The sequence below is a fragment of the Eulemur rufifrons genome, chromosome 14 (assembly GCF_041146395.1).
Source record: "Eulemur rufifrons isolate Redbay chromosome 14, OSU_ERuf_1, whole genome shotgun sequence".
Classification (NCBI taxonomy): Eukaryota; Metazoa; Chordata; class Mammalia; order Primates; family Lemuridae; genus Eulemur; species Eulemur rufifrons.
In genome coordinates this window covers 32,212,728-32,238,800 of record NC_090996.1, presented here as the reverse complement: position 1 = coordinate 32,238,800, position 26,073 = coordinate 32,212,728, and the positions used below count along the sequence as shown (strand labels likewise).

At 44.7% G+C, this 26,073-nt stretch overlaps 1 protein-coding gene across 12 annotated transcripts in view; it reads left to right on the top strand.

Moving 5' to 3' along the window:
• The window catches only part of RBFOX1 (RNA binding fox-1 homolog 1), a 1,926,172-nt gene that overhangs the window by 562,376 nt on the left and 1,337,723 nt on the right, over window positions 1–26,073 (top strand). The gene's annotated exons all lie outside the window — the stretch shown is intronic.

Below are 26,073 nucleotides of genomic sequence, written 5' to 3'. Positions count from 1 at the left end.
GGAGACTGTTGGCTTAGGAAGGGAGGGGAAGATCCTGAGCCCTTGCTGCCCTGGAGCCCCCAACTCTATTCATTCCTTGCTGCCAGGGAATAGGGGGCTCGTTGCTCCTGGATGGGCCAGAGCTGGGGCTCACTTGCCGAGCGTCTGGGCGGGGCTGCTCAGGAGCTTGGCAATCCTCCAGGCAGTCCGGGGAGTTGGCACCCACCCGTGGGTCTTCTCAGTGGGACTTGGAAAGAAGCGGGGGAGGTGCGGGGGAATAGCTTTGTTAGAGCTGAAACATAATGTATCATAACTTGCGTTATCTTTTATAATAATGATGATTGCTTATTTATATTTTTCAATCTAATGTGCGAAGAGGCCTGGCCTTGACTGCACAAGTTCAGGATGTGCCCAGCCTGAGATCCCTTCCCTGCACCCGCCACCCCCGCCCTAGTTCCCCCACCTTCCGTTTAGCATTTATCTTTGTTACAAAAGGAGAAAAAAAAAAAAAAGATGAGAGGGCTGCATCCTTTCAATTTTTAAGTGACCACAGTGGGCCTGGCTGGAGCCACCGGCAGAATTATTTTTAGCCAAGATCTTTTATCTTCAGAGGCAAAGGACCTGGGGCCTGTGAAGGGTGAAGCTAGTGCTGGCGGTGGCTGTGCTGGTAACAGGGGCTGAGTCCAACCCTTCTTCCTCTTTGGGCTCAGCTGGGAGGCCCTGGGTCCAGGAGAATCCCCTGGGTTTCCCCTAAGTTAGCTTATGGTCCAGTTGGGTTAGGAAAAAAGGCATCATTCCTTACAGTAGTGGAGGTGACACCTTAGGGTCTGGAGAGTAGAGCTTAGTGGCCCAGAAGAGCACAGGGCTCCTGGCTCAGTAACCCACCAGCTGTGTGTCCTTGGGAAAGTTACTTTACTTCTCTGTGCCTCCTTTTGTTCGCCTGTACAATGAGAGTTTCAGCAGTAGTTCTGTCCTCAGAGAGTTTTGGTGAGAATTAAATAAAGCAATAAACACTTAGAACAGGGTCTGGCACTTGGTAAGTGCCTAAATTATGTTAGTTTTCTTTCTTCTTCTTCTTCTTTTTTTTTTTTTCAAATAGATTGCTCTAATTTTTGAGTCTTATAAAACGGGTGGGATAGAAAAGGCAGGTAGCTTGCCTTGTACACATGCATTTCCTTTTAAGTAAACAACAGAATCCTCAAACCCTCCACGCTAAAGCTGGCCTGACCTTGCCCAAGTTCCAAGGAGGATCAGGGACAAGCTGTCCACTGGCTGGGACGTAGGTTGGTGACATTTGACTTGCTGTCTCGACACGTGCTATACTCTGAAATTAAGTTTTTGCAGCAATTGTGCATTTCCTCTGACCGGAAGAAGAACCTAGCAGGCCTTCAACTCCTTAGCCTTCTGGACTGAAAACATGGCCTTAGTAATATATTTTTTTTTAATTGAAAAACACTTCTGTAATACACAGACTATTTTGAGAACACAGGAATTGAAGAATATTAGAAGTGGCGTTATCATTTATCCTGTGATTCACACATTACAATGACTGTGTTTAAATATAAACTTTTGTGATATTTTAACTGTATAAACACAACTATGGTCACTCATTGTCCATTTATAAAACCTCTCTGAATGTAGGAATAAACATTCGATCAAATTTTTTAGATGTTACCTTTTATTTTGTTGTGGTAAGAACACAATGTGAGATCTACCCTCTTCGTAGATTTTTAGGTATATCGTATAGTATCGATAACTATGAGCACAGTGTTGTTCAGTGGATCCCCAGAACTTATTTATGTTCACTGTATCAGGAGCCCCACTTATAGGTCTCTACAATAGTCCAGCTCATCAAAGCGGAGAGCAGAGGGTGGTGGCCAGGGTCTGGTGGGAGGGGGAGTGGGGATTTGCTTGCCAACAGGTATGAAATTTCAGTAACATCATAGTAAATCATGGTCCCCTCAGAACACTCTGTCTTTGACATCGCCCTGTGGCCCCAGAGCTTTCCGCCCGGAAACCGAACTGAAACTTGGGTCTGAGCAGGTTTCTCCTGGAAGTGACCCATTTCGCCCTATTTTCTCCTCATGATAATTGATGCTATTTTTTTTATCTCCTTCTGTAAGGTCTGAGAACAGGTCTTCTAGATATCCTGATGTCTCTGATGACTTAAAAAAAAAATAGGTTTAGTCCTTTTAGCTCAAGCCATACCAAGCCATTATATTTTATCAAAGTCCTTTCAGATAAATTTTTTTTTATATCCAGAAAATTGGGTCTGCCCTGTATATATGTCTGACATTTCACCTTTCCAAAAAGTAGACCATTTTGTTTGCATCCTTTAAGCTGATGTATGGAATTATGAACATGTTCCAAGAGGGAAATCGTATTTGACACAGAAAATACTTTGGGGACCCAGCAATTTCCCAGTGGCGTGTAAGGAGACTCTTGAAATCTGAGCACATTTTCTCTGAAGGACACAGGGCAGCTCGTCCTGCCTTTGCCACCCAGCATGGGAGTTCCACAGTAAGCACAAGACACAAATTAATACCGGCTGACATTCCTGAAATCATCCCTTAATCTGTCACCTCCGAGTTCACCCGCGTAGTCGTCCCGAAGACCTCAAACACGGAGACGATGTTTTTAAAGAAGCCACGAGGCTCTTCCCAATGTCTGCCTCCATTATTTAAAATACTGCCTCAAGGCACAAGTATAAATATTAAAACTTTAATTAAAGAATCAATCAGTGATGGAACTTCAGAATGAGGGGACCCGGTGCTTTCAGATGATGTCAACAGTGAATACAGCTGGGCTGGGTCTAAGGCTGGGGGCTATTAGGAAACATGGCACGTGGAGTTGTAAGGAGAGACAACTGTCCTTACATTTTGTATCTGTCGTCGCTCTGAGCACCACCGTTCATTGCACTGGTTTGTCCGTGGTCGCTAGACACACACATGGGGGACTGTGGCCTGCTCCCACAGATGGGGGTGTCGTCCTAGGGGAAGGGGTGGCTAACTCAATAAATGTTCGTTCTGAACATATGGCATGTTAGACCCCGTGCTAGGCGAACAAGGCAGAGGAGAACTTTGCCTTCTCAGAGTTCCTGTTGTCCCAGAGGAAACCAGACATAGGCAAGATATGGAAATATACTTTTATAAGAATAATGGCAAAGGTTACAAAAATGGTAACATGGCAATATGATAGCGACTTGGGGGGACTTTTCAAGGAGGAGAGATTTGATCTGAGACCCACGTGAAAAGAAGTAGCTGACATGTATGGATCATCCTTGCAGACCTTGATGGAGCCTCTTTCTAGGATGCTGATCTGCATGAAGCGTGTTTCAGAGAGAGGGACCAGCACATGCAAAGGCCCAGAGGTGGGGACAGTGATAAAATTGTATAGATGAAGTGTGGTCCTATCGGCTCTTGAGGCCTGAGACGGAGTTGCATTTTATTCTAAGGGGAAGCCATTGGAAGGTTTCATACAGAGACATTCCATGCTATATTTATGGCTTAAACATTATGGGAAAATTGTTAGATGTCTTCGAGATGAATAAATAAACAAGCATGTCTTCCTGGCCAGCCAGCTCTTTTCTCAAAGTTCCAAGTCATCTCCACAGCCAAGTCTGGTCTGCGGGCTTAGTGGCATGTGCAGAGGTAAGCCTTATAACATCTAAAAGATTAAACTTTATTTCTCCCCACCTCCTCTGTGGGCCTAGACAAAAATTTTCCATTCAGGAAGAGAGATTAGTTTATAGGGAAAAAGAGCCTTGTTCCTCGGTAATGCTCGTGGTGCGTGGGCGGAAGACCCTGGGAGGATGCGTCTGTGTGCCTTAGCCTACTTAGCTGCTCTTCCTCTGGGGTGTCCCTTCAAAGAGGCGGCACCCCCTCCCACAGCTGTTCCTCGCCTTGGCTGCCACCTCTCCTGGGAGTTCCTGAGAACAGCTGTGCACAGATCCTCCTTGTGGATCGTCTGTGCAGGTAAGTTCCCTTTCAGAGTGGTGTGGCCATGGCAGGTGGCCTTGGTAGGTGTGGGCCAGGTGTGGGCAGACACTGACATGACAGAGAGGTGAGTTGCTTAGGGAGATCTCTGAGTGCAGCTGACACTGTCCGTCTTCAGAGGCTCCCCTGGCCTTGGAAGGTGGAGATATGGTTTGATGGACAGTTTGGACATCTGGACAATCCGACTTTCCTCCCACGTTGTCCCTGGAGCCTGTCTCTTTATCTGCAATCCTGGAACTCGATTATTGCCCTTTATATATGCCAGGATGATGCTAATGAATTCACATGGCTTGAACACTTCCTACACAGCACACGCTGTGCCCAGCACTCTACCTACGTGGCTGTGGACCGTGCTGTGTCATTCTGGCACGTGCCCACCTCCCCCACCTCCCACCAGTTCACCTTGCTCACTCGCTACTCATCCTTCAGGTTACAGCTCCAAAGTCCTGGGCCCAGGGAAACCCTCCCTGTTTCCCTGTGTGGATTTTCCTTCTTTACCATCATCTCAGGGGTATTTTACAGTTACTGGAGTGACTGACTGTTTTATCCTTTTTCTCTCCCTCCTCTGGACAGTAAACTCCAGGTAGATCATGCACACACCTGCTCGGACGGTGCTGGGTCCCTGGCATCTAGTGCAGTGCACAGCACAGAGCACAGGCTCCAGGTGGAGATAACGGGTGATACCATCTGCTGCTTTCGGCATGTTTTGAGGTTGTTTCTTTTCATCAAATACCCATTTTGCAGATAGATAGTGAAGTGCACGCAGGTGTTAAGCAATTTGTCCAAGGACACCGTGGCAGGAGGTTGACCCAGGCAGTCAGAGCACACAGCCCACGGTGCTAATCGCTGCACACCTAGCCTCTTTTGCTGCCTTTGCAAGACACCAGGGAGGTGGGAGGCCATGTGTGCTGTGGTTAGGGAGGTCTTGCTGCTGAACTTGAGTTGCTGTGACATGTGATGCTGAGCCCATTAGAGCCACCCAAGGAAAACAAGGCACTTGTTTCACTTTATCGTTGTATATGAGCCTCCCTGGAGGCCTGCACTGGTGCTATCTGGCCCTTGTTTTGCTGTTTCTCTCCTTGGAGCCCTAAGGCCCCAGGCTGCCCAGAGCGTCTCTGGTCCCTGTCTCTAGGCTCGTGCTCTGAGTGTCATTTTGAAGAGGGTACTCGGGCCACCTGTCTGGCTGCAGGCAGTCCTTGGGCATGGGGCACTCAAGGCTGGAGCTGCTCTGAGGACCGCTCAGCGTGTGGCATGCAAGCTCCTCCGTCTGATCACCGTCACCTGAATCCACTTCCCTCTTCATGTCTTCTGAGAACAAAATTAGACCTTTGCCAGCATCACGGAGGAACTTGCACAATCACCTTGCTCATTGCTAGTTCTGTCTTTCCTTGAGATGTCGATGTCTCTTTTCTGTGAATTTTAGAATACAGATTATCAGAGATGAGGGTGTGGACTTAAGGTTTTCAGAATCGTCTTCTTAGTGTCATCACGAGGACCCTCATGGCCACCACATTTTGGGATCTCCTTCTGTGCTCTCTTAACTCTTCATTGCAAACCCTTTATTGCGCCCATTTTACAGATGGTAGAACTGAGGCCTGATGATTACGTGGCAAAGGTAGGTTGCAGGCTCAACCAGCTGCTTTCAGAGCCCCTTTGCTTCCCTCCCCTGCCCTGTGCCAAGAGGGCATGTTGGATACAAGAGGAATAGCAGAGGAGCCATGAGAAGGCAGGAAGCAGTGCAGGGTGATGGTTAAAATTTCAGAATGAGACTGTCTGGGTTGAGACCCCAGGTCCCTCACATTCTAGCTCCATAACCTTTGGCTTTCCTCAAGCTCTCTACACCTCAGTCTGCCCCTATCAATGGAGATAATAATTATTCCTATGTTGTAGGGTCAGTTGGACGATTAATCAGCCTTGCAAATTATTTTAGCAAAGCGTCCGGTATATAGTGTGTGTTCCGTGTATGTAGGAGTCATGGTGCTCGCTCTGATAATAACCATTAATGTTATCATTTAATAATAATGATATCATTATTATCGTTGTTTGTTGCTAGAATTTCGCAATCCCTCTAGGCAGCAGAATTGGCTCCGGAATGTGATTCCTACATTTTCCCCTTGACTCTAACCGAGGTGATAAATTGAGAGTGAAAGGGGAGAACCCAGCATAGCTGCAAATGCACGGGCAGAGAGCTGACAAACTTGAGTCTCTGTGTGCAGTTCCGCCTGCAGAGGACTGCTGACAGCAGCCATATGCACCGGCTCTGATTGATTGGCAGAGAGAAACACTAATTTATTAGACTCGTTATGAAAAGTGACGGAGCAGGGTATTGAGAGGGCTGATTCAGCATCAGGAGCCCTGGCCAGATCTCCAGGGGCGCGAGCTGGGGGTTTGCTTCCCTTGGGACAAGCCCCCTGTCTTGATTCTGGGGTCATTGCCTGTGTTCCGGAGTGAGCCTCTTATATACGCCCGCGGCGTGGCTCACCGTCAGGGCGTTGTGAAGAACATGTCTTTCCCTTCTGCATCCTTAGAAAGCGGGGTCCAGCTCAGGTCGCTGCTGATTGCAAAGGCCGACGGGATGAAGGAGAGTGTGCTTGCAGGAACTCCAAAATGGATGGAAATCGTTCTCGTCTTTCCCGGTTAGGGAAATTTCAGGAGTTGCCTTGGGGAGAAAAAAGGGCACGGTTCTACCACTCTTTAGAAACATGAGGCTCTTCATGGGAGGGTTTCTTGTTTCCGATTTGGGGAGGTTGGTCAGTCTGAACAACAGCAGGTGGAATGCTGGTTAAATAAGATCTTGCTTTTAAGGTGATGCACACTGACCTAAGCTGTTGGAGTTATTCTGGACTCGGGAAAGCTTTGAGAAGACCAAACTCCCTGAGAGCCAAGGTGCAGGAGGACAAAGGCTTTGGAGCCCGACACACCTAACTTGTGGGTCCCGATTCTGCCGCCTTCTAGCTGTGTGACCTTGGGCAAGTTTCTGCCCCTCTCTTAGCCTCCATTTCCTCGTCGCTTCAAAGGCAGGTGATTTGGCCTCTCTCTCCAAGGACTGATGCTCCAGAGCAAGTTGAATCAGGCAGCAATCACGTAGACTTCTCAGAGCAGTCACTCCTGGTCCATTTGTTTACCTTGCGATATTCAGACAAGAGCTCCTCACTCCAAGAGTGTTTGATGCAAAAGGTTTAGTAGGTAGTGTGCCTGTGGATCTTAGAAAGATGCTTGGCTTCCTAGTGAATTTTGTTCATCTCACACATGACACTTGTATAGGTTCTGACTGTGTGAATTTAAAATGACCTTTGAAAGTACCTAATGAGTTTGAGGAACCGTCTGTCTCCCTCCGTAAACGTGGTTCTATTGAATTATGCTTTGGCGCTCTCTGTTTATCATGAGAAACGTTAAAGAGAGCCATTTGCTGCCAGATTTTAAAAAATAGATTTTATTTTTATTTATATGCACACAGAAAAAGAATAGACCATTTAGATGAAAGTTTAAGAATTGTTACAGTGGGGCCTAATACTTGAAGTAAAAATAAACGTAATATTATTGGAAACAAATAAGGGGCCCAAAAAGACACCCAAGCTATGTAGCATTCACACTCCCAGCTCTCACCGTCCGTGATGATATTTTGGGGGCTCTCTCGGCTCTTGCTGTTGTCTCAGGTTTCAGGATCAGAAAGAGTTTGTCCTTTTGGAGGCACTAATTGGTGTGTATTCACCAGACACTCTCAGTGAAATAACTGTTCATGTTTCCCTTTTCACAAAGCCTGCCAGGAGGCTCAGAGCTGATTTCACAGTCTAGTCATGGCAGGAAATAGGATTTGATAGCATGGATTTTGCATATTGACCCCACTTTTGACTCTATTTTACTTCCCTACCCTCAGTTTAATTTTCACTTCTTACTGGAATTTATCTTACTATGTTTCATTTTAGAAAATACTGGCCAGGTGCAGTGGCTTACACCTGTGATCCCAGCACTTTGGGAGGTTGAGGCAGGAAGATCTCTTGAACCCAGGAGTTTGAGACCAGCCTGGGCAACATAGGGAGATGTTGTTTCTACAAAAAATAAAATAAAATTTCCCTACCTTTGTAATATTAAATACTTAGTATTACATATGTGAGTAATATAGAGGTATATAAGATAGGTAGAAATCAGAAGGGACAAATAACTAAAGCCCTTTAAAACACCAGAAACCCTGGAAAATGAGACAATGTAGTTCTGTGCTTAGTGTCTTGGGCTAGACTAGACCTGGAGTAAAAGGAATATGATTTTGAGTCCCAGCAGTGTTCTTGGACATTTTTTCTTATTTTTCTCTATAATTTTTTTTTTCCTGGAGCACCACCAATGCTATATAGATTCACTTTTATTGGGTAATTTATTGCTTTGGTCATGTATTCAGCAAACATGTTCCAGCTCACACTGTGGGCCAGGCACTGGTGGTGTTGCACTGGGATGTTGTGTCGACCGAGAGTGACACCATCTCTGCTTCATGAAGCTTCTGCTCTGGTGGGAGAGCCCGACGCTGCATATGAAAGCAGATAGAAGGACAATAGAATTACCTAATCATAAGTATTAAGATGGGAACAAAATGGGGCATTCACGTAATAAAAGGGTGGGTGACCTTATTAGGCAGGAAGGTCAGGGAAGGGTCTCCAAGGAGAGACATTAGGTTACATTGAAGCTGAGGCTGGAAGAATGAGAAGGACCGGGCTGTCCGCAGGGGGAGAGGGGAAGGCACCGTGGTGGGCAGAGGCAGCAGTGTGTTCAGAGCCCAGGGGAGGAAGGAGACGGCTGTGCCCGTCCCGAGAGCGGCAGGGCAGCCAGCGTGCCTGGGGCCCTTTCTCTCTGAGATGGGCGAGATCTCGACTCCGACCATTCCTCACTCACGGACTGAAGACGGGTGCAAGAGTGAGCTGCAGGGAGCACCTGGGGGAAGGCCATGTGTGTGTGTGTGCGTGTGCGTGTGCGTGCGTGGACGTGTGCGCTCGTGTGCCTGTGTGAGTGCACGTGCGTGTGTGTGCCCCTGTGCTGCAGGAGGAAGAGGAGGAGCAAGGGGCAGTAGGGCGCCCCTGAGACGGAGGAGCAGTGCCGCTGGGCACTCTGCTCATTACGTGTGCACGGTACAGCTCTGTCTCCCCTCGTGTCTGCCCGCTGGACTCACCCTTTGTGTGCACGTGGACTGTTCAGTGAGTGACAGCTCATAGGAGGCAGAGCCGGACCCCAGCATTGTGGACGTATCCTCACAGTATCCATGCAGTTGAATGAGCAAATGAAGCTCTTTTGTTCACCTTAGTCCACCCTTAATTGTTCCCTGGTTGGTTCCATGTCACTATCAGATTTTTTAAAATCTGGGAATTGCTTTTGGGACTTTAGCATTTCAGAGTCTGTTTTCAAGGATTTTTATTTTATTTTATTTTATTTTTGCAAAATAGAGACCGTTTTGTCCCTTTCCTTCAGTTTGCATTGTGGGTGTCCTCACTTTCTAATCCACTTTTTCAGGCCTGCTGCTTCCTCAGTCCTGAGCTTCCTCCTTTCCCGCTGGTCTGGGGAAAGGAGCGTTCAGTTTTAGTTTCCTTGTTCTCGCACAGGTAGGTGCCGCCTCTCGGTGTCCCTCATTCCGTCACCATTTTGAGACAGGGATTGGTGGAATTGCCATTTACAGAAATAAATGCAGGGGAAACAGCTCCCAGAATTTAATTTGCCTCTAACCCAACTCTTCTACTTATTGAAAAAAAAAAAAAGATAAAATTATTCATTCTGTAGAGCTCCAGATTGCTTTACTGAAAGGAGGGGTCCGCTCGAGGCAGAAAGAGGCTCTCGAGCTTTCATTCCTTGATGATCTTCTCTTTACATAATTTGGGGGAGCTTCTGGGGGAATAATAATTTGTTAGGCCACGGATGTGCCTCAGTGCGTGAGAATAAATAGAGACCAGTGTGTGGAACAAATGCTTGTCTTGAAAAAAGTTTATGAAATGCCAGCAGATGTCAGTGTGCCCTTGCCATTTGATTTTTTTTTTTTTTTCCTTTTAACTTTATTTTCAGTAGCAAAAGAAACACAAGTATATTCTCTTACAGTCATAAATTAAGAGACCATGAAGTGACATTTTTTAGGTTTTGAGGGAAGACCAGCAGAACTTATTTCACAAGGTGAATCCTCTATATCATCTAAATGTGTAACATAATTTTGTCTTTTCCTAGAATAGTGGTTTCAAAATTCAAAGCCTAGTGCAAGTTTTTTTTTTTCCTTTCTCCCTTTTCTCCCAGCCATTGTTCAGAAACTAATAATAGCCCAGGATCCAGCTCAGCTTCTGAGAGCCGACTGGCTCTGCTAATTGATACAGCTCTTTATTTGAAAGCTGGAGTTTGCGAAGGAAGGAGGGGGGAGGTCGGGCACAGCCTTGTGATTTGTTGCCTACGATGAGAACCTCTTGCAGTTTTCCCCGTTGTTGTGAGCACAGCAAACTGCGTGCTAATAGCTCCTCTGCAGACATTGTTTGGATTAAAAATGAGGGCATCCCTCCAGAAAATGATTTGACCAAAGTATTCAAAATTATTCATTTTAAGCAAGGGATAATTTGTTAGCATTTACAAAAGTCAAGTGCGAAAGAAGTAGGGCAGGGAATGATGTAGGTAACAGGGCATATTTGATGCTTTACTTTATTTAATAGTTTAGATTAAATGGCATAATACTCAAAAAAGGCAAGAGGATGCAGAGAATAGATCTCACTTCCACCTGCCTCATGCATTCTTTCATAGATACGTGATTTACATGTACGAATATTTACACAGACATTTACACCAACACACAAGATAGCATGTGAGATGCATAGTTCTACTCTTGGCTCTTTTTTTTTTTTTTTTTTTTTTAAATGTGAGGGTATGTTTTAGGGATCATTCCATATCAGTAGGTATGCGTATGTGTATACATAATGTATATGTATGTATACACACATATGTGTATATATATTTATTGTTAGTGGATGTAGTATTCTATTGCACACATTTACTCTGTTCTTTACTTGGTCTCCTGTTGGTGGATATTTATGTTATTTCCAATATTTTGTTATTAAAGTGCTACGTAGAACATCTTGGCCTATCACCATTTCCCACCCTTGTGAGTTTGCAGGATAAATGCGTAGAAGCGAAATTGTTGAGTCAAGGGATACCTGCCTTTAATTTTCACAGACGCTGCCAAGCCTGATGCTCTGGCTGACCTCTGCCCTTACATCCTGGGGGGTGAGTGGTGCTTAGAACCAGGTGAAGGTGTCATGGGTCTGGTTATGATTTGGCTGCATATGATGCCAGGTGTGTGACTGTTGTTTACCTGTTGGAGTGTGTCTTAGGTTGTGCTGCTAGGATGAAATACCTTAGGCTGGGTAATTTATGAAGAACAGCAATTTATTTCTTGCAGTTGAGAAGGCCAGCAAGTCCAAGGTCAAGGTGCCGGCAAATTTAGTGTCTGGTAAGGGCTGTTCCTTCTGCTCCAGAGATGGCACCTTGTTGCTGCATCCTCACCTGGCGGAAGTCGGAAGGCGTATGGGCTAAAGGGTCTGACTAGTTTTCTCCACCTTCTTATAAGGCTCTCATCCCATCCGTGAGGGTGGAGCCCTCACGGCCTGATCACCTCCTCCAGGCCCCGCCTCTTGATGCGGTTTCATTGGGGCTTAAGTTTCAGCGTGAATTTTGGAGGGGACACCAACCAACATTCAAACCACAGCAGAATGTTTTGCAGTTCTTGTCATTGCTGCTTTTTTTTGCTAACACTTTCCATCTGCCAAGCACTTTGTGAAGAGCTTTAATTACATTTTCACATCTTTGTCCTCAGAACAACCCTGTGCCGTAGACCCCGCTCTCATCCCTGTTTCGGAGATAGGGATGTCGGGGCCGAGGGAACACGCCTGCTTTACTTAGGGATGCATGGTGGGTGGTCAGGGCTGGGTTCACACTCGGGGTCCCCAGCTCAGCCACTGAGTTTTTCTGCTGTGCTGTGTCTTCAACAGCAGAGGCCGTGTCATTGACTAACACGAGATTTAATCTCAACTCTATTGCACTGTGAAATCTCAACTCTATTGCACTGTTGCACCTGTCGTACGGGGCTGTCCTATGCAGTGTGGGATGTGTGGCACCATCCCTGGTCTTACTAGATGCCAATGGCTCCTTCTTTACCCACCCACGACAACCAAAGACATCTTCAGATTTTGCCACGTATCCCTGGGGAGGGGGTTGCCCACTGTTGGAAACCACAGGCTTAGACGAAAAGCAAAATGTGCTCCGGGCACACATAACACCAGAGATAGAGGTTTGGACACACATTGTGGCCGATGTATGTCAGAGCATCTTCCATTCAGCTGTCCCGGCCAAGGGACGCTCATTTGGTTCCTTCCCAAGGGCGGAACAGATGGGCTGCCCCTTGCTGCCGACACCAGTCAGGGAAGAAACAAGATGGTGTTACTTAAGCCACGTTCATGCTCCATCCGATCCCAGTAACGTCCCCACCAGGACTTTGTCTTTTGAAATGTGGTCTTGAAACGTCCTTGAAAAATTATCTGGTGAAATAGACTTATAAAAAATCATGTTCACAACTCTAGCCCGGCTGACATATTATCCAGTTTCCTATTCATGCATTGTCCTTGAGTCCTCGGTGACGCTGTCCATCACGATGGCCAGTGGGAGGCCGCAGCCACGTAGGCCCCCACACGTGGCCGACTTCGATAATCAGTGCCTGCCCCCCTCGTCAGCCGGGCTTCCTTAGAATCCTCGATGCATCACGTTCGGTGTGTACTGCCAGCCAATCCGAATCACTGTGTGAAATGAAATTTATTTGCCATCCTTATTACACGGTGCCTTTTTGGGCCGAGAAGAAGGATTACGCTTTGCAAAGAGGCAGGCTTATCATGAGGTATTAGCTTATTTTTCAGTGACTCTGAGAAAAGTACTTGATGGATAGGAAGAAACGTCTATTCGTAAAGCATTTGGAGTTAATATCCTATTTCCTAACCATAATTGGGCACCTGAGGAATGCTTCTGTTCCCCAGGCACTTTGCATACACTGTTCTCTTGTATGTTATTGTTTTTCTTGCAACATCTCTCTCCCCCTACCAAAAATTAATCCTCTCCCTTTAAAACCCCATGAGGCAGCCAACCGAGGGTGAAACAAAATGCTCCGTATACAGTGGGAGCCGCCACAATTCCCCCAGCAAAGGACACTGAGAAGCTGTGGGACATTCCTGGAACTGTGTCATTTCTCAGCATGGGGCAGGTGAGAAAACTTGAAAGAGAAGGGAACGTGGACCATCCGAGACTTCCAGAAGTAACTTCTGATCATAAAAGCATCAAGACCAGGCTGCTCTGGGGAGGGGACACGTGTTTCAGACTTGAAAATGTTTTTAGGTGGCACCTTGTGTAGCCCTCCGTTCTAGCATGATGTTTAATTTTTAATTTTTTCTTTGCTTGGTTTTCTTTCTGGAGGGATGAGAGAATTCCCACAGACTTGTTTGGCTACTTGGTATCAATAATTGGGTTTAGTAACTCGACACATAGTAGTAACATAGTTACACATAGTAACATAGTGACACATAATAGCCTATGTGTAAACAACCGCCACTTAAATCGTTGCTAATTCACCTCCTGTTTCTGATCTCAAGAAAACAGGCACAAATAATCTTGGGGGATAAAAAGGACTAAGTCAGGGGGTATCTGTCTCTTTCTTTGGGGCCGGGGGTACAGTTTTTCTTTCTCCACTTCTAGATGGTTTAGTCTGGGTGAGATAGGGACAGATAAAACAAATTATCATCTCATATTTCCTCTTCTCACAAAGGAATTTTTAACTTGGGTGGTATGCAAAGATGAAATTCGGGGGCTTTCTGAAATTATATTTAAAATTATAAGCATAAATATTTTTATTTGGGCAGAAGGCTCATAGCTTTTTTTAAAAAAATTCGGATTCTCAAAGTGTTATGGGACACAAAAAATTAAGAGCCCAACTTTGCTAGGACAATAACTTTCGCACTTTTCTTTCTTTTTTTTTTTTTTCTTTTTGAAGACAGAGTCGCATTCTGTAGGTAGAATGTACTCATCACGGCTCACTGCAACCTCCAACTCCTGGGCTCAAGTGGTCTCCCTGCCTCAGCCTCCCGAGTAGCTGGGACTATAGGTGTGCGCCACCATGCCCAGCCCTCACTTTTCTTTTAACATGATCCAATTAGTGACAGGAAAAGACTTCCACAACCAAAGCATCTCACCTGTTTTACCTTTCTGGTGGTGGGAGTCTATGCATTGGTGGGGTGTGGAGAAGCAACAGAGAGCTCAGTAGAATGATGAAGGGTCCTGGTGCCACTGTACTCAGAGGGAGAGATGCAGCCCTCTGGTTTAGCACTAGAACTACATATTTATTTGAGTCACAACCTGCGTATGTCTTAAATTCCAATTATTGAGAGATCATCAGCCAAAAGGGCAGTTAATACTAAGGCATTAACCAAAAATTTCCATACAAACAAACATTGACTCGAATACCACTGAACAACTTTGATGATAGCATGAGATCCAGAAAGTCCTTCCTGAAAATTCCAGAAATGACAGCCATGTCCATGGGTGTTTGCAGGAGAACATTTGCAATATTTCTCTGAAGTTCTTAATAGACAGACTTCTTAGCACAATATTTATCTATGGTCCTCAGTGAACTTTTGTAATAACTTATTTTTAATACTACTTTCAATTTTTTAATTCTACTAACTCAGTAGAATATTACTGTTGGTATCCATTAGTCATTTGTAAAAAATGAAAGTTTGTAGAATGCATTTCAATGTGCATAATACTAATGGCAAGACTTGCATTTTTTTTTGGTTCAGTTAATAGTATGTCATAAGGACACTCTAGGTGTGTGTACTTTGACATCATAAATGATTCCTTGCTAGGGAGGATGGAAGCAGGGGACTCTTCTACAAGATCTCCCTTCTAAAAATATCCCCATTTTTATCTGAGTGACACTAAAATCCATATTTTCTAAACTTTTTTCATAGATACTCGCTTATGAGTGTGTTAGAACAAAGCCTGTATTTACATACGCTGGTCTTGTGTTACATTAATATCTCTCTCTGCCCAGTTCTAGAATAGCACTATTAAATAAAATTTAGTGGACTTTCAAAGCCTCTTTATTGGCTGATGTATTTTGAAAGAGGTCCATTAGCTGTTATCCATGTTAGGTTCTATATCTATATATGAATTATATGGGTATAAAAATTATATATATATTTTAGTATATCTATGAATGAAGGAAGCACTTTGTAGGAGCTTTTGTGACCTGCTATTTTATTAAACAAAATAAATAAAAATCATTTAAATGAAACCAAATTTGATTGCCTTGGAGCTTTGATTTTTTTTTTCTTGAATGAATTCTGCAGAAAAGCTAAGCAGAATTACTTACCACTTGGGTTGCATTTTCAGTCACCCTTGTTTATTAAAGTCACAGCGAACAATCCTAATGGATTTGAATGGCTGTGTTTTTAAACATGCAGAGATTCTACTGGACTCTTGCCAGGTGGCATCTTTGGTTTCCATGCCTCAGTTTCTATATGTGGACAAGCACTGCAATGTTATACGGCAGCCAGTGTCCTCCACTCTCTTCATGCGTCCTGGTCTGTGAAAAGAAAATTTAAAAAATTAAAAAAATAAAAATGCTGAATCCTGCAGAAAGTTTCCAGTTCCCAGACCAAGCTGTGTGCATAGCGGGGAGAAGAGACCAGATGGCCAGTGGGTTGAAATCAGCGGAGAACCAGCTGGGATGCATGAGAGGGCATTTCCTCCTCCACTTCCCTGGAAGCCCGGTCAGGGCACGTCCCGGAGCTCTGGACAGGACAAGAGGTGTCAATGTCACGACCTCTGTCTGGCTTTCTGGACCCTTGGATGAATCGGAGTTGGACTGGAAGTTGGCAGACAATCTGAGGATAAGCTCTGAGGTTCCTGCTTGCTGGGAAAAAAAAAACAAAAAACAAAAAACATGCCAGCTTGACAGAAGGTTTGAGGGTAAAATGCTGATGAACAGGAAATAACCATATTTCCCTGCGTTAGCACCAGCTTGGAGACCAGCGTTCTATGAGGAGGGCACATGATTTGGGTTTGAATCCCAAAGGAAGGAATTATTTTCTCCCATTTAAAGTCAAACCTTTCATTTCTTAGATTTCCAGCTTCTGCAACAGGGATCCCTAACCCCTGATTTGACACCGGGTATATGCAGTTATTGTGAGGTAAGGTAAGCTACAAACTTTTCAAAGTCACCTCTAACAAGGTTTTCACAAATGTCTTTCACAGCTCTTCCTTTTTGATTAATGTATTAGTTATCTGTGGCTGCATAACAAATTAACCCAAACATGGCAACCATGAAAACAACAGTCATTTAGTCACACAGTTTCTTAGGGTCGGGAATCTGGGAGTGGCTTAAGTGGGTGGTGCAGCTCAGGGTCTCTGGTGAGGTTGCAGTCGAGGGGTTGGCTGGGCTATGTCATCTGAAGGCTTCCCTGGGGCTGACGGGTCTGTTGGTCAGAGGCTTCAGTTCCTTGCTGCGTGGTCCTCTCTATAGAGCTGTGGACAGCATAGCAGCTTTCTTTGTTTAGAGCAAGAGATAGAGAAAGAGAGAGTGTTCCAGTGACTTTTTCTGTTTCTCCTATTAACATCAGGCAGGAGTGTGGTCCATTTGTTACAATTCACGAACCAATATTAATACATTTTTATTAACTAAAGTTGTAGTTTATATTAGAGATTGCTCTTTGTGTTGTACAACTCTGTGTTTTTTTTTCTGATTTATTGTGGTAATATACACATAAAAATAAATTTACCATCTTAACCATTTTTAAGTATATAGTTCAGTGGTTGAATTCAACACAACAATCATAGTGTCATGCAAACATCTCCACCATCCATCTCCAGACATCCTTTCATCTTGCAAAGCTGAAACTCCAAACTCATGAAACAATAATTCCCCATCCCTCCATCCCCAGTCCCCGGCAACCACGGTTCTGCCTCCTGTCTTTATGATTTTGCCTGTGCTGCGCACCTCAGATACTTGGAATCATGCAGCGCATATCCTTTTGTGACCGGCTTCTCTCACTTAACATCATGTCCTCAAGGTCCGTCCATGTTGTAGCATTGTGTCAGTATTTCCTTCCTTGTTTGGGCTGAGTAATACTCTATTGTATATAGAGACCACATTTTGCTCCTCCAGTCATCTGTTGACAAATGCTTGGGTTACTTCCATGTCCTAGCCATGGAGACGATTCTATGGGTTTTAACAAATGCATGATGTTATCTTTCCACCATGCCATTATCATGCAGAATCGTTTCACTGCCTTAAAAATCTCCTGTGCTTCACTTATTCATCCCACCTCCCACCCCCATCTCCTGCAGGTTCCTGGCAACCACTCCTCTTTTTACTGTTTTGCCTTTTCCAGAATGTTATCTAGTTGGAATCACACAGCAGCCCCAGTAGTTTTTATGACCTAGTCTCAAACACCCTTATTTCTGCCTCATTCTATGTGTTGGAAGCACTGCCAGCCCACACTCATGGGGAGGGGAATGCAGCTCCACCACTTAGAGGCGGGGAGTTATCCAAGAATTTGTGAGCATATTTTTAACCACCATAGTCAACAAGATGAGGCTGAAAGTTCCAGCATTTATTGAGCATCTACTTTATGTTGGGCATCATCCTAAATGTTATATATGCATTGTTCGTTTAGCCCTGACGCTAATGCCACAGGTAATTGCTGTTTTTATCATCCCCATTTCACAGAGGAGGAAACTGTGACTACCCCAAGCCACATACCCCATCTGTGGCAGAGCTGGATGCAGACTCAAGCCAGCCTGAAAGCAAACCCTGAGTCTTGAAATTATGTCATGTTGCTTCCCTTCAGTCCAGGGCGAAGGCTTAGCCCGAGGCTTAGACTCAGGGGACAAAGGGTGACCAAAAATGCCAGGAGATGTCAGTGGAGGATGATGCCAGACATTGTCCACTTGCAAAAGGCATCCTTCATCCCTCCCCACTGCGTTCGTTTCCCATTGCTACCGGGACAAATGAACACAAACTTCAAATAACGCAGATTTACTATTTTCAAGTTCTTTAGTACAGAAATGCGACACAGTGTCCCTGGGCTGTAGAGTCAGGGTGTCAGTGAGGCTGTGCTGCTTTCTGGAGCTCTAGAGAGAATCTCTTTGCTTTCTTAAGCTTCCAGAGACCACCAGTGTTCCTTGGCTTGTGGGTCCCCCTCCATCCTCAAAGCCAGCAACATCGCATCTCTCTGCCCACTCCCCTGAGTCCCATCTCCCCTGACCCTCTCCTGCCTCCTGCTTCCACTTGTGAGGACCTCTGTGATTGTAGGGGGCCCACCCAGATAATTCGGAATCATCTTCCTGTCTTATGGTCAGCTGATCAGCCGCCTTAATTTACCTGCAAACTCGGTTTGTACATTTAATCTACAGGTAGCCACCAGCTCCTGGGACTAGGAGGTGGATGTCTTTGTGGGGACATTAGGAGCCTTCCCTGCTTTTTCCCAGGAAGCTGATATATGAGGACGACACCCAGAGGATCCTTTGCACTTTCATTTTCATTCGAGTTCTGCTTATGGGAAGTTGAGGCAGGAGACTGAGGGAAGGAACTAAGTGAGGTCGAGGTATTTATTGTCCCAGTGTCCTTTCTGAGGGCAGAGAGTGTCCTTCAAAGACAGGCCACTGCTTTGCCTCGCTGAGTAGCCTCCTTTCCTTCTGGGAACCCATAAGTTTTCCTTCCCGTTGGCCTGGGGAAATAACAACTCTGCAGCTACTAATTCTAGGTTTCTGCACAGCCCGCCTGGTTTCCCTGCGCTCTGCCTACACCTTTGAAAATAGTACTTCTGTAAGTCAGATCTCCTTAAATAATCCTAATTGGAATATGCCATCTGCTTCTTATTGAGACCTTGACTGATGGAGTGACTGAGGGTATTCATAGTCGAAGTTAAAACAAACCAAGGACACATCTCAAATCAGGGTAAGCCGCATCTTTCAAAGCGCGTACTCGAGCCCTGGACGGTGCTGGGAACAGGAATCCAGAATCCTGGGGTGCCGGGTGGTTGTCATAAACCAAGTCAGATTTCCGTGCTGGAGCAAAGCTTTTTGACTTCTTAACCAAGAACTTCCTTGGGATGTAGCGTGCTCTTGCCGAGAGTTTCTCCTGGCGTCTGTGTTACAAAACGTAAGGAGTTCGAGAACACGCCCAGCCCACCCCAGGTGGGCAGGTTATTGCCCTTGTCTCAGAAGTCCTGATTTAAGTAAAAAAAAAAAAAAAAAAAAAAAAAAACCTAAAGTTAGACGATTCCACAGGTGAGCTAATGAGCTAATTACAGATAGCAGCTTCACAACATTGGCATTCCACAAGTAAACAGCATCTGCCTTTGACTAAGGTGTGAAATTTGCAAAAGGTATGAAAAGATGGGTAGTATCTTCAGGTGGTTTCCTTTTTTTGTTTTGATTGTGAAGGAAATATTGTAAATGTCCTTATGTGCGTTTTTCTGTGAGAACCATGAAAGCTAAGTGACGCCTACCAAGACCCTCCCTTGGCACTGGTCATGGACTCTGGGTTGCCTTTCTCTCCGGGGCAGGGCCTGGTGCACCGTCCGCAGAGCTGGGGTTTTATCAGTTCTGTCATTGCTGGTCGTGTTTCTGCATCGTTCACTGTTTCAGCTTCATAACAACAGCTCCCTCCACGAACACGTAGCCCAAGCTTGTAAAATGTTGAGGTGTTGGTCTCTACGCTGTATCACTGATGCCAAGTATTGACTGCATGTTAGAATCCTGGGGACAGCTTTACAAAGCAGCTGTGCTGCCCAGGCCTTGGTCCCAGAGACTTTAATTGGTCTGGGATAGGGCTTCTAATAAGCACCCAGGGTTCAGGCCAACGGAACTAAAGCAGGGCTTCTTGAATTCTAATGCATGTACACATCTCCCAGGAATCTTGTTAAAATGCAGGTGCTAGTGTTGTAAGTCTGGGATGGGACCTGAGATTCTGAATTTGTGATAAGCTCCTGAGTGATGCTGCTGCTCTTGAGCCGTGGAACACACTTTGAGTAGTAAGGGGACACAATGTCTGGGTGGTTACAGATAACTTCTCAGCATGGCTGAATTGTTAGAGCTCGGGCCTGTCAGACAGTTCTCTAGGTATAGGAAGCTTGTAGTCTAATTTGGGATAGGGTTATAGGGTTATAGACTCAATGGGGCCTTCAGTAGGAAAACACAGCAGGATTCCTTCATTCTGTCATTCAAAGAATATGTATTGGATGCATGTTGTACACCGGGCATCTTCTTGGTGCTGAGGATTGATCAATAACAAGGATAAATGTGGTTCTTGCCCTGAGATATTCCAGAGAAGGAAGTGGATACTTAACAAGTAAATGTGAGTCAGTGAGAGAAATACAGGTGAGAATATGTGCTACGAATGAAACAAAGCACGAAGTGTTTCCTTAGGTGGAGGGTGTGGCTGTAGAGTTTAATTTGCCTCTGCAGGTTGGGTAGTCAATGGAGTTTCTTGGAAGAGTTGACATATTAGCTAAGACATGAAGGATGAAAATAAAGTGTAACAAGGCCCAGGGAAAGCCCATTCCAGGGAAAGAGAAGAGCAGGGGAGGGACCCTGAGGTAGGAAGAAGGTGGATTTATTGGTGTTGGGAGTGAGGAGGTGAGTTACACGGAGAGGTGGGGGCATATCTTGCAGGAGGTAAGGACTGAGAGGTCTTTTCTAAGCCCCAGGGGAAGCCATTTGATGGTTTTATGCAAAGAAGAGGCATCTTCTGATCGATGAGTGGCACATATATGAGAGGAAGATGTCAAAAGTTGGCACAGAGAAACCAGTTAGTAGACTCTTAGAGCAACTCGGATGAGTGATGTTGGTGGCCGGTCCTAGAAAAATGGCAGTAGGGATGGCTACAATCTTGTGACAGCACTGACAGATAGGGGATGAGAGGAGAAAGCAAGGATGACTCCTGGCAGGTGGGCAAACGGACGTGACTTACTCACATGGGCAATACTCGCAGAAGAACTGATTTGTAGGGCGTGGCAAGACTGCAGAGGTCCACTCTGGACAAGTTTGAGATGCCAGTGGAACTTCCAAGTGTAGGTTCAAGAAGAGAGTTGTATGTATACTTGAGTCTAGAGCTCAAGGAAACAGTCAGGTCTAAGGATAGGATTTTGGGGGGCATAGTTGCTTATTCATCATATTAAAAGTCAGGGAGAGAGAAGGTAGCTAGGGAAAAGTAGATGCTAAGGAACTCTCAAGGTTCCAGAGAAAGATTGGCCCAAGGTAAGAAAGGCAAACCTCAGATCCTTTTTGAAACCCATCTCGGCCTGGGTTCCCAGACCTTAAGTTCAAGGTAACCTTTGCGGGGATTTCAATAATAATTAGTGTGTAAACTTTCAATAAACATTGTTTCCCAGACATGGAACATCTGGCCAAAGTCAGTGTGATTTGAAATGACGTTGGCTTTATCTAGATGTCTGTCTCTGAGGGACAAATTGTAAGGAAACAGATATTACGTCGGGTGATTATGGAGGGTGGGGAAATAAGCTTGTTGGTTCTTCAGCCAGATGTCTAAGTATATGGTAAACGGAGTTAATGGGTGCTGGGGAGGAAAGGCACGTGTGGAGTTGGCGTCCTTTCAGCAAAACCGGGCAAGGTTGCTGATGAAGGACGCCCGCTGCTGGCACTGGAGCTGAAGATATGTTCTTGGACCCAGGAAAGAAGCACAGAGGACGCATTATCATATGGAATGATTGCTTGGCTAATGAGCCTTGAGGGGCAGGGGAAAATTGACTACAAAACAAATTAAACCAGTACCTGACATGCTGATGTTCTTTATAAACAAGTGATAATGTCATTGTGTGTGTGTGTGTGTGTGTGTGTGTGTGTGTTTCCTTGAGTCAGCCCACTTATTTTAACCAACCCCACGCAAATATTCGGACCTAGATGTGACCGAGTCCCCCTACCCCAAGCCTGATCCATGGACAGGAGACCACGCACCGTGCATGAGGAGGTGATTCGGCTTTTAGATAGATCCTTTCCCTGTGGTTGTTCTTGGCAGACGATGAAAGATGAGATTTCTCTGAAAAGCTCATCCCTTTGAATTGTGTTCCCGAGGAAAGAGGCCAGATGCCACATGACCAAAGCTTTAGAAAACTCCAGGATTTTGGGTGATGAGCACGCAAAGCCTGGCTGTCTTCCATCTGCAACAAGGGCAGAACCAGCAGGGAACGGACAGAAGTGCAGAGAAAGAAAGGAAGGTAGGGGTAAGAGATGACTTCCTCGTGGATCGGATTATTTAATCCCCAAATGGAATGGTTCAGGCTGGGTGAGTGGAATCGCCGTCCTATGGTTACTGGTAGGAAGAGGGAGCTACTGTCATCGCAGCTGCCATGACAGTTGCCCCAGCAATGTTTCATGCCTTGACTATTGGCCGTGTTTAGATTTGTTTTAAAGGTTTTGCATTCATCGTCCCATTTAACAACGCAACTGCAGGAGTGGGGGGTGGGGACCATTGCTGTGCCTGTTTTATACATGAAAAAGTAAACGTCTAGAAAGCGAATGCCAACCATTTTGGCACCAGGGACCTGGTTTCATGGAAGACAACTTTTTCCACGGACCGGGGTTGGGGTTGGTGGGGAGGGATGGTTTCAGACAAATTCTCATAAGGAGCTGCAACCTAGATCCCTCGTATGCGCAGTTTACGGTAGGGTCCGAGCTCCTATGAGACTCTAATGTCGCCACTGATCTGCCAGGAGGCGGAGCTCAGGTGGTGATGCCAGCGACGGGAAGCGGCTTTGCTTGCTCACCCGTGCACATCTCCCGCCCTGCGACCTGGTTCCCAACAGGCCATGGACTGGACCGGTGCCAATCCAAGTCCCGGAACTTGGGGACTGCACGTCTAGAGAGACAAAATGATTTTCTTAGAACTTTGCATCCAGTAAAAATCAGAGTCTGGGGTTGGAACTCAGGCAGTTGCACGTCAGAGGCACATTTTGCTACATGATAGAGGAAATGCTCACTTAATAAAAGGAGATGCCACCTAGGAACAAAGGCCAAGCCCTTCATAGGATTTTAAAACAGTTTTAATTTACAATAAATATAGCCGTTTATGTTACGGTTAATATGTGCCCAGAATTTCATCATAAAATTGCCATATCTAATTTGATTTAGCCTTTTTGTTATAATTGCTCCAAGGGATAAGTAGTATTATCTTCATTCTACATTCGAGGAAGCTGACTCAGGAAAGCTCATTGGCCAAGGTCAGGCAGCTCAAGTTGGCTGAGCTGGAATCTGAATTCTCTTGTTTCTATTTCTCATGCTCTTAAACAGGACTTGGTACTACTCAAGTGTAAGCAGAGAGGTCCTTGTTTTTCTCTCCCAGACCCGTGTATAGCATCATTCCTTGGTGCTTTTTGAAGTTCACTGATACTTTAGAAACAGTGATGTAAGTATAAAGTCTAACTTATAGTAGTGTTTGTTTCTAGATATCTCAGATTCCTTCTCAATGATCAGCCTCTGAATTATCTATGATCTCAGGTGCTTATTTTTGCTTTAAGACTTGCTCCCGATGGCTGGGTACCAGAAACCTACCAAATCATGATTTCTTCTATTCTGCCATTGAAACTTCATTATTTAATGTTCCCGGTAATAATACCAGACACACAGTTCTGGATTAAAGTGTGTGCTTTCTCAGATGATGCACCCCTGGAAAGGTTATTATTAATAAAGGTAGCATTAAAACACCACAAATAACTCTGTAACCTTGCCTGGGCTTAATAAATTCCCTGCAGAAAATTTTATTTGCAGTAAACCCTTAAAATTCCGCTCACTTTTAATATACTGTGAACTTGGGTGACCCTTATCATTCATTATATACGAGTGACCTTTCCAAAGTTGAGAAGGGTAGTCGCAGCAGCTTTTGGGTATTAATACCTATAAGAGGTAGATATGGTTTTCATTCATTCCTACTGATAATTAATTCATGTACTTTAAAGGCATTGCATTATTCCTTTTATGACACAGTCTGCGATGGTTTCATAAGGGCATGGAAGATAAATGGTTATCCTGGCTAAAGTGGGCTTCCATCATTTTAGACGCTGAGCTGTGTCTACAGCGTGACTTAGGCCAGGGCTACACCTGGAAGGAACAATGTCAGGCCTTGTTGGGTACTTGATCATCATTTTGATCATCATCACCTGACATCTTCTTCTATGAGTCTTTTTGTAAAAAAAAAAAAAAATCGTGTTGGTTGTGTTTACAACTAATTGATCACAACCAGTTACAGATTCCTTTGTTCCTTCTCCACTCCCACAGCTTCACTTGACCAGCCTAAAAAAAAACTTCTATAAAAAAACCAAAACCCTTTTTATCATGTAAAACTTAAAGCATATATATGCCTATGTAAAAGTAGAGAGAACAGCATAAAAAATCACCTTCTAGCTGTTACCCAGGGCTGTAGTTTGAATATGGTTTGTTTGTCCTCTCCAAATCCCATGTTGACATTTGATCCCCAGTGTTGGAGGTGGGGCCTGTGGGAGGTGTTTGGCTCATGGGGGTGGATCCCTCATGAATAAATTAATGTCCTGGGGTGGTGGGGGGTGGTGAGGCAGTTCTTGCTCTATTAGTCTCTTTGTTAAGAAGAGCCTGGCACCTCCCAGGCACTGTCCTCTCTCTTTATGTGACATCTCTACACACCGGCTCCCTGTCCCCTTCTGGGGTGAGTAGAAGCTTCCTGAAGCCCTCACCAGAAACAGATGCTGGCACCATGCTTCTTGTACAACCTGCAGAACCATGAGCCAAATAAACTTCTTTTCTTCATAAATTATCCAGCCTCGGGTAATTATAGCAACACAAATGGACTGAGATACCCAGATTCAGAAATTATCAAGGTATGGCTAATCTTATTTTATGTAGGCCCTAATCACTCTCCCCCTTCAGTCTCATGCTACTTTGAAGCAAACACCAGGCATCCTATCATTAGGACCATAATTATTTCAGCTTGCACCTCTAAAGGACAAGAAGTCTTTTTTTTAAACATTCTCATAATATCTACTGACAATTAACAGCGATTTCTTAATATCATCAATTATTAAATCATTGTTTAAGTATCTAGTTTTCTCAAAAGTGTCATTTTTTTTTTCTTGTTTCCATTTCTAAAAATAGGCTCTTTTTTAGAGCAGTGTTAGGTTCACAGCAAAACTGAGCAGAAGGCACAGAGGATTCACACAGGCTCCGGCCCCAACACGGGCACAGCCTCCTGGTCATGAACACTCCCCGCCAGAGTGGTACCTTTGCTACAACCCATTTTTTTAACAGTTTATTTGAAACAGGATCCAAATAAGGCCCACACATGGCGATCTTTAAAAGGCCCTTTTCCTCTGTTTCAAGGATCTTTTAATCAGTCTGCCTCCAACATCTTTGTTTGTTTGGGTTTTTTTTTTTTTTGGTCACTTTGTTTGTTGCGTTTTTTTTCTTTGTAGTGGTTGTTGACACTGTTGAAGAAAACAGATTGTTTGTCCTGCAGTATTTCCCACAGCCTGGCCTTTGCCGCTTGCATCCGTGTGGTTCAACGTGCTCCTTTGTCCTTTGTGTTGCTTTTAAATTGGTTGTTGGTTCTAGAGTCTTAATCAGACACAAGTTCAATGTCTTCAGTGGTTTATTCTTCCAAGAAGAGGTATATCATATCAGGTTGCTTCCTTTCTGTGACACTGTGACCACAGATGCTCAATACTCAGACCACTAATTCTTTGGGGGTTGCAAAATGGTGGTATTCTAATTTTATCCTTCCTTCCTTCCTTCCTTCCTTCCTACCTTCCTTCCTTCCTTCGTGGATTTACTGCAATATTTATTAAAGAGAAATTTCCCAATCTACCACTAGGATATTCAGGGGGACAGTTTATGTAGGAAATATAGGAAAAATGTTTGATTTTCCCTTTGTCATTTCAAATTTATGAGTTGCTTTATTTGTACGCTCTAATGGTAAGTGTGTGTTTTTTGTATTATTACAAACTCAAGGATTAAAATTATCTTTATCGATGCTCAAATTATTCAATCTTCAACCAAAAGAAGCCTA